This window comes from Mus caroli, chromosome X (assembly GCF_900094665.2).
Source record: "Mus caroli chromosome X, CAROLI_EIJ_v1.1, whole genome shotgun sequence".
NCBI lineage: Eukaryota > Metazoa > Chordata > Mammalia > Rodentia > Muridae > Mus > Mus caroli.
Window position 1 is genome coordinate 102,845,197 of NC_034589.1, and position 10,118 is coordinate 102,855,314.

Sequence of the window (10,118 nt, forward strand, 5' to 3'; positions counted from 1 at the left end):
ATAATCGGCTTCCAAACGCTGACACCATTGCATACACTAGCAAGATTTTGCTGAAAGGATCTTGAAATAACTGTCTTTTGTGAGACTATGCCATGGCCTAGCAAACACAGAAGTGGATGCTCACAGTCAGCTATTGGATGGATCACAGGGCCCCAAATGGAGGAGCTAGAGAAAGTATCCAAGGAGCTAAAGAGATCTGCAACCCTGTAGGTGCAACAATATTATGAACTAACCAGTACCCCGAAGCTCTTGACTCTAGCTGCATATGTATCAAAAGATTGGCCTAGTCGGCCATCACTAGAAAGAGAGGCCCATTGGACATGCAAACTTTATATGCCCCAGTACAGGGGAACGCCAGGGCCAAAAAGTGGGAATGGGTGGGAAGGGGAGTTGGGGGGAGGGTATGGGGGACTTTTGGGATAGCATTGGAAATGTAATTGAGGAAAATACGTAATAAAAATATTAAAAAAAAAACTAAAATAAATAGTCTCAGAAAGGGAGGGTATAATATAGATGTCTCGTTCGGGATTAAACATTCTGCAGATACTTATTCTTTGCACGTTGACCATTTTAGAGCTTGCATTAACTACCAACCTGTGCACAAAGAAACTTCTTTGATGAAAACTGAGGGATGCACTGGTCTATAGGGATAGAGACATGTATTTTGAAAGTTTTATATTATTTTCATTTAGCAAAATAATAGTAGTTTGTTTATCCCCTGAGCCTATGGGATATTTGTTCATATTTACAGTCCCAGACACAAATTTCCTCTTGTCAAGATGTACTCAAATGCAATCAGAAAATAGTTCATTACCATCATAACATTTATGCCATTTCTGTATACATGGACATACCATGTCAGTCTGGTAATTACTCTAGTGCAGCAGGGTTCACAGCTCGAAAAAACTGCATGACATCTTCTACCCAGTAGCCTACACAGCATATTCTGGTACCATAGATGCTATCCATCAAAGAGGAATCTTCCAGGTCAGTGCCAGATTGAATGGTGCAGGTTCTATGACGAAAGATCTTCAGCAAAAGAAACTTACCATCAAGTTCTGGTCAGTAACCAGGAGCAATGGCAATAGGCTGTGTTATTTGGGAGGCTTCTGGCACACCCATCATCTAACAGTTATAGTTCTAGGAGAGTTATATCAAACATGGGACTATGATTTTTATTTAGCAACATATAGCTTCTGGGAGGAATAAATTCCTTGTATAGAGTAACTTCAACCACACAAACACAACACACATACACACACACACACACACACACAATATCCATGTGTGCGTGTGTACAAGTTTCCATATAGACATTTCAAATGCCCTCAGTGTTAGTTATTTTCCCCTTTCCATCCACTTCCACACTTTATTAGCTCTCCTTCCTCGATATTTCCCTTTCTCCTTCATACCCCCTGTATTTTCCATTACCCATGTGTTAAGAGACCCCTGCCCCAGTGACTTCTTTCTGATTTCCTGGCTTCCCTATGTTAGAACAACACTTGCTAACGGCAATTTAAAATATTACAGAATTTTAAAAATCCTCTTGAAAATATCAAAGATGAGGCGGGTATGGTGGTGCACACCTCCAGTTTCAGCACCTTGGAATCAGAAATAATCAAATTTCTGTGAGTTTAATGATAACTAACAACCTGGTCTCCACAGTGAACTCCAGGTCATCCAGGACTACATACTGGGACCCATTATCAAAATAAAGAAACAAAAATATCTAAAAGTGATAGCTAGTGAAATGGCTCAGTAGGGAGAAGCACAGATGTCACTAAGCCTTTTGACCTGAGTTTGATCCCTAGAGCCCACAAAGTGAAAGAAGAAAACTGACTTCCACAAGTTGTTCTCTGTACTCCGCATACATGCCATGGCATGTGCATACCCAGTTATGTATACACAATGCACACACAAAATAAATAAAAATGTAATAAAACATTAAAAATACTGAACAGCTAAACTAGAAAGAAGTAGATTACCTGGATTGAAAAACAAAACAAGACAACACAAACAAAGCAAGCAAAAAACAAGCAGAAGACAACCGAGTAAATTATTTTCAGGACTATGGCCCCTAATAGGATTCCTCTGCTCCAGTGGGCAGTTCTACCCCGTCCACATATTGGCAGGAGATCTAGGTTCAATTTCCACATCCATTTGGTGGTGCACAAAATCTGTAAATCTGTGACTCTAGCTCCAGCTATCAGGTGCTCGCTTCTGGACTATGAAGACATCTGGTATGCAGGTGGTGCACATACCAACAGCAGTCAGGCAGACAGGAAAAAAAAATCTCATATACATAAAATGTAAAACCATCTAAGCAAACTCCACCCCCCATGTAGTTCAGTTTGCCCTCAAAATATTTTTGAGGTTTTTTTTTTCTATTATTATTATATATGGGTATTTTCCATGTATCTCTTGGCACCATGGGCATGCAGTGCTTGTGGAGACCTGAAGAGGGCATCAGATCCCCTGTAATTGGAATTACAGAGTGTTATGAGCTGGGAATTGAACCTAGGTCCTCTGGAAGACCAGCCAGTGCTTTTAAAGCACTGAACCATCTTTTCAGCTCCATCAAGGCAATTTTCAAAAAGAAGTAAAAGGAAAGAAGGAAGAAAGGAGGAAGGGAGAGTAGTTGCAGTGAAAAGGAGATCAGAGGTTATTTAAAGCTTCTTCTGCCAAGATAGTCAAATGTTTGGACTGAGTAAGAAAATAACATTTTTTAGGCCTAGCAAGATGATTTAGTGGGTAAAGAGGTTTGTCACTGAGACTGGTGATCTGATTTTGATCTCTAGGATTCACATGGTAGAAGGATAGAACAGACTCGTACCCTCCAATTTCATGGCATGTCATGAGTGTGTGCATATATGTACACACACACACACACACCACAAAGCAGGGGGAACTCTATAAACAAAGAAATGAATATAAAAAAAGGATAAAAGAAAAAGTTTTATTTTTTTCCAGGGTATGTGCATATAAAGATGAATTTTCCTGGAATTTTAGATTCTAAATAGGATATGAATGTATAGATATGGTCTTTTCTTGAAAAGGGGAGACATGCTATCCTGAAGAGGCAATCAGTTCAGACAATGAAGTGGGAGGAACATTCAGGGAAAAGGATAAAATGAGGATGCGAGGTGTCACATTATGAAGTGAACTCTCAAGTGGGTACAGATAATACTTTACTAGGAATGCTAAAATGAAATTCAAAACACAAGGTAGAGTCTCTGGGTGGGAGGTTTCTTCTACTTCTTTTAAAAAATAATTTATTTATTTATTTTTATTAGATATTTTATGTATTTACATTTTAAATGTTATCTCCTTTCCCAGTCCACCCCCCAAAACTCCCTATCCCATCCTGCTCCCCATGCTTCTATGAGGGTGCTCCACTACCCAGTCACCCACTCCCAACTCACTACCCAGGCATTCCGGTACACTGAGGCATCAAGCCTTCATAGGACCAGGGGCCTCTCCTCCTATGGATGTCAGATAAGGCCATTCTCTGTTACATATATAGCTGGAGTCATGGTTCCCTCCATGTGTACTCTTTGGTTGGTGGTTTAGTACCAAGGAGTTCTGGGGTGCCTGGTTGCTAGATATTGTTGGTCTTCCTATGGGGTTGCAAACCCCTTCAGCTCCTTCAGTCCTTTCTCTAACTCCTCCATTGGGGTTCCTGTGCTCAGTCCAATGATTGGCTGTGGGCACCTGCCTCTGTATTTGTCAGGCTCTGAAAGAGCCTCTCAGGAGACAGCTATATCAGGCTCTTGTTAGCAAGCATCCACAATAGTATCTGCGTTTGGTGTCTGTATAAGGGATGGATCTCCAGGTGGGGCAGTCTCTGGATGGTCATTCCTTCAGTCTCCGCTCCACACACTTTGTCCCCACATTTCCTTTAGACAGGAGCCATTCTGGGTTAAAAATTTGGAGATTAGTGGGTGGCCCCTTCCCACAAACAGGGGCCTTGCCTAACCTCTGGATATGGTCTCTACAGGTTCTCCCTCCCCTTTTTTGGGCCCTTCAGCTAATCTCATCCCTGTTGAGTTCTGAGAGCCTTTTGATTTCCTTGCATCTCGGACTTGCTGGTCACTACCCTGAGTTCCCCATCCCCCACTGCTAAACACGTCTGTTCAGTTTCCTGACCCTCTTTATATCATCCCCGTCTCCTCCCATATCTGATCCTGCTCCCTTTCCCCCCTCCCCTCCACACTTTCACCCAAGTCCCTCTAACCCTCTACTTGCTGTGAGTGTGAATATTTTGTTCCCCCTTCTAAGAAGGTCTGAAGCAGCCACATTTTGGTCTTCCTTCTTCTTGAGCTTCATATGGTCTGTGAATTTTATCATGGGTATTCCAAGCACTTGGGCTAATATCCACTTATCAGTGAGTGCATACTATATGTGTTCTTTTGTGATTGGGTTACCTCACTCAGCATGAGAATTTCATGAAGTCATTGCTTTCAATAGCATTGTTTTTCATACTCCATTGTATACCACATTTTCTGTATCCTTTTCTCTGTTGAAGGACATCTAAGTACCAATTTCTGGCTCTTATAAGTAAGACTACTATGAACATAGTGGAGCATGTGCCTTTGTTATATGTTGGAGCATCTTTGTCCAGTAGTGGTATAGCTGGGTCTTCAGGTAGTACTATGTCCAATTTTCTGAGGACACCAGATTGATTTCCAGAGTGGTTGTACCAGCTTGCAATCCCATCAACAATGGAGGAGTGTTCCTCTTTCTCCACATCCTCTCCAACATGTGTTGTCCCCTGCATTTTTGATCTTAGCCATTCAGATTGGTATAAGGTGGAATCTCAGGGCTGTTTTGATTTGCATTTCTTGATGACTAAGGATGCTGAGCATTTCTTTAGGTTCTTCTCGGCCATTTGGTATTCCTCAGTTGAGAATTCTTTGTTTCGCTCTGTACCCCACTTTTAAATAGGTTTATTTGTTTCTCTGGAGTCTAATTTCTTGAGTTCTTTGTATATATTGGATATTAGCCCTCTATCAGATGTAGGGTTGGTAAAGATCTTTTCCCAATCTGTTGGTTGCCATTTTGTCCTATTGACAGTGTCCTTTGCCTTACAGAAGCTTCGCAATTTTATGAGGTACCATTTGTGAATTCTTGATCTTAGAGATTAGTGGGTGTTCGTTTCAGGAAATTTCCCCCCATGCCCATGTGTTTGAGGCTCTTCCCCACTTTCTCTTCTATTAGTGTCAGTGTATCTGGTTTTATGTGAAGGCCCTTGATACATTTGACCTTGAGATTTGTACAAAAAGATAAGAACGGATGGATTTGTATTCTCATACATGATAACTGCCGGTTGAGCCAGCACCTTGTTGAAAATGCTGTGTTTTTTCCACTGGATGGTTTTAGCTCCTTTGTCAAAGATCAAGTGACCATAGGTGTGTAGGTTCATTTCTGGATCTTCAATTCTATTCCATTGATCTACCTACCTGTCTGTGTACCAATATGGTACAGTTTTTATCACTATTGCTCTATAATACAGCTTGAGATAAGGGATGTTGATGCTCCCAGCAGTTCTTTTATTGTGGAGTATAGTTTTTGCTATCCTGATTTTAGTTATTCCAAATGAATTTACAAATTACTCTTTCTAACTCTATGAAGAATTGAGTTTGAATTTTGATGGGGATTGCATTGAATCTGTAGATTGCTTCCAGCAAGATGGCCATTTTTACTATATTAATCCTGCATTGGCATCCTATATTAATCATGAGCATGGGAGATTTTTCCATCTTCTGAGATCTTCTTCAATTTCTTTCTTCAGTGACTTGATATTCTTGCCATAGAGATCTTTCACTTGTTTGGTTAAAGTCACACCAAGGTATTTTATATTATTTGCAACTATTGTGAAGGGTGTCATTGCCTGCATCCCTGGCATGAAGCCTACTTGATCATGGTGAATGATTCATTTGATGCATTCTTGGAATTGGTTCTCGAGAATTTTATATAGTATTTTGTATCAGTATTCATAAGGTGCTGCAGACTAGACTCAGTCTCTCAACCCGCAGAGTTCTGTAATCAAGTGGACAAGGAGTCAGTGAAAAATGACAAACAGACACTGACACAGAGAGAATGCTGTATCTGAATGTAATTTCTCAAAGCGAGCATCAGACTTATATTACAGAAGAAAAGAAAGAAGTTAGGTGATGTATCAGTCAAGGTACATTGAAGTTATCTGACACAAAACAGAGAAATGCATACATAAAGACTAGCAGGAACCAGGCAGTCTTTACAACTGAGATAAAAGGCAGCCCTTTCTAAATCAGCCATTAGGGATCCAGGTGAGGATTTCACACCCTAGATATAATTTATGCTATTCCTCTGAGCCTTGTGAAAGCTTGCACCAGGGAGTTCTGCTCTTGCTCATGAATAATATAATACTGTAGTTCCTCCTTAAACCACAACCGGATCTTCTTTCTAAACCATTGTAAATTCCTGGATATGGGAGTGACACAGCTGTTATTCTAAGTGATTTTGTGGGGAACTTTCTTCTATTAAGTAATGTAGTCTGCCATACATAACTATAATAAGAATTCTAAACTTAGTTCGCTAAGCTTGCTCTGAAATTTCTAGCTCTATGTAGAAGATAATAATGCCTAATTTCTTTCACTATCTCTCTTTCAATACTGGAGGCAATTTGTCTGAATAGGTTACATTCTTACTAAATTCCAAGCCCAGGATCAGCTCTAGGACTGCCTAGGACATTGGTGAAGGCCAGGAAACAAAGTTCAACCTAATTTAGGTATTTGATAAATCATTCCTTGGAGGCCCCTATAATGAAACAATTCTGAAAGAAAGCACACAGATCCATCCACCTACTAACTAAAATGACAAATTTGGAGCATTCGTGCTACCAGATGCCAAGGCTCCAGGAGACTAAGTTTCCATGAAACTTTTTGCCTCAGGACTGTGTCCAAGCTTTTGGGCCTACCACCCAGTTTTCACTGGAGTGGGTGTGGCAATAAGGAAAACTGGTCTGAAGTATACTGATGTGTTTGAGTTAATTTTATATCCAGCTACTTTGCTGAAGTTGTTTATCAGTTTAGGAGTTCTCTGGTAGAATTTTGGGGTCACTTATGTATACTATCTTATCATCAGCACATAGTGATATTTTGACTTCTTTTCCAATTTGTATCACTTTGACCTTGTCTTGTTGTCTAATCGCTCTGGCTAGGACTTCAAGTATTATATTGTGTAGGTAGGGAGAGAGTGAGCAGCCTTGTCTAGTCCCTGATTTTAGTGGGATTGCTTCAAGTTTATCTCCATTTAGTTTGATGTTGGCTACTGGTATGTTCTATATTGCTTTGACTATGTTTATGTATGGGCCTTGAATTCCTGATCTTTCCAAGACTTTTCCCAAGAAGGGGTTTTGAATTTGTCAAATGCTTTCTCAGCATCTAATGAGATGTTCACGTGGTTTTTTCCTTTGAATATGTTTATGTGGATTACATTGACAGATTTTCGTATATTGAACCATCCCTGCATCCCTGGGATGAAGCCTACTTGATCATGGTGAATGATTGATTTGATGTGTTCTTGGATTTGGTTTGCAAGAATTTAATTGAGAATTTTTGCATCAATATTCATAAGGGAAATTGGTCTGAAGTTCTTTCTCTCTCTCTCTCTCTCTCTCTCTCTCTCTCACACACACACACACACACACACACACACACACATTGGGTGTGCATGAGGTTTACTTACAAGCATAATTGTGGCTTCATAGAATAAATTGGGTAGTGTTCCTTCTGTTTCTATTTTGTGGAATAATTCGAAGAGTATTGGAATTAGGTCTTCTTTGAAGGTCTGATAGAATTCTGCACTAAACCCATCTGATCCTGGGGATTTTTTGGGTTGGTAGACTTTTAATGACTGCTTCTATTTCTTCAGGGGCTATGGGACTGTTTAGATCATTAAGCTGATCCAGATTTAACTTCAGTACCTGGTATCTGTCTAGAAAATTGTCCATTTCATCCAAGTTTTCCAGTTTTGTCGAGTATAGACTTTTGTAGTAGGAGCTGATGAATTTTTGGATTTCCTCAGATTCTGTTGTTATGTCTCCATTTTCATTTTTTATTTTTTTAATTAGGATACTGTCCCTGTGCCCTCTAATTAGTCTGATAAGGGTTTATCTATCTTGTTGATTTTCTCAAAAAAAAAAAAAAAAAAAAAAAAAAAAAAAAAAAAAACAGCTCCTGGTTTGGTTGATTCTTTGTATAGTTCTTTTTGTTTCCACTTGGTTGATTTCAGCCCTGAGTTTGATTATTTCCTGCTATCTAGTCTACTCCTCTTGGGTGAATTTTCTTTCTTTTGTTCTAGAGGTTGTTGTAGGTGTGCTGTCAAGCTGCTAGTGTATACTTTCTCCAGTTTCTTTTTGGAGGTGCTCAGAGCTATGAGTTTTCCTCTTAGGACTGCTTTCATTGTATCCCATAAGTTTGGGTATGTTGTGGCTTCATTTTTATTAAACTCTAAAAAGTCTTTAATTTCTTTATTTCATCCTTGACTAAGTTATCATTGAGTAGAGCATTGTTCAACTTACATGGTTATGTGGGCTTTCTGTCATTTTGTTGTTGTTGCTGTTTGTTTGTTTGTTTGTTTGTTTGTTATGGAAGACCAGCCTTAATCTGTGGTGATCTGATAGGATGCATGGGATTATTTCAATCTTCTTGTATCTGTTGAGACTTGTTTTGTGACTAATAATATGGTCAGTTTTGGAGAAGGTATCATGAGGTGCTGAGAAGAAGGTATATTCTTTTGTTTTAGGATAAAATGTTCTATAGATATCTGTTATCCATGTGGTTCATAACTTCTATTAGTTTCACTGTGTCTCTGTTTAGTTTCTTTTTCCATGATCTATCCATTGGTGAGATTGGGGTGTTGAAGTCTCCCACTATTATTGTGTGAGGTACAATGTGTGATTTGAGCTTTACTATCATTTCTTCTATTAATGTGGGTTCCCTTGCATTTGGATCATTTGGGTTTGCAACCCCATAGGAAGAACAACAATATCAACCAACCAGACCTCCCCAGAGTTCCCAGTGACTAAACCACCAACCAAGGAGTACACATGGAGGAACCCATGGCTCCAGCCACATATGTAGCAGAGGATGGCCTCAATGGGAATAGAGGCCTTTGATCCCCAGTGTAGGGGAATGTCAGTGTGGGGAGGTGGGAGTAGGTGGGTGGGTGGGAAAACACCCTCATAGAAGCAGTGGGAGGGGTGATGGGATGGGATTTTCAGGGGGATAACATTTGAAATGTAAATAAAGCAAATATCCAGAAGAAAAAAAAAGAAAATATCTAACAAAAATAAAATAAAATTTAACTGTAATCTCTTGGGTCTATTCAGTTTATCAGCATTTCTACATGAAATATTAAAAATTTAAAATTGCATTTATTATTATTATTATGTGTGAACAGTACACATGGGCAGTATGTGTGCATGTGTATGTGTTTGTGTATGTGTGTCTGTGTATGTTTGCTTGTGTGGTGTTCATGTGTGCCTGGTCACAAATGTGCTCATGGTGTATGTATAGAGATCAAAGGACAGTTCTTAGGAGTCAGTTTTCTTTTCTTTTTCTTTTTAAAGATTTATTTATTTTTATTTATATGAGTACGCTGTAGATCTCTTCAGACACACACCAGAAGAGTGCATTGGACCCCATTATAGAAGGTTGTGAGCCACCATGTGGTTGCTGTTTATTGAACTCAGGACCTTTTGGAAGTCAATGCTCTTAACTGCTGAGCCATCTGTCCAGCCTAGGAGTCAGTTTTCTTTTCCAGCCACCTCAGTTGTTAAGCAAGAAAGTGCCCCACAGACTTTCCTACAGGCATTTTCTGACTTGATGTATCTCATTCCAGATAAATCTAGCTTGGGTCAAGCTGTCAAAAAACTAGCTAAGAGAATTGTTTATATAACTTTTGTTATGCCTATAAATTTGAAACACATAAAACCATTCAAGATTATATTTTTTTAACATAGGAGAATACATAAGTATATTTTTTGTACGTAGCAATTTATAATAAATAACAATTCAAAATACCCTCTCCCACCTGGGTAGCTAGGGCGCAGGGTCGGCTGACACTCGCCAGCT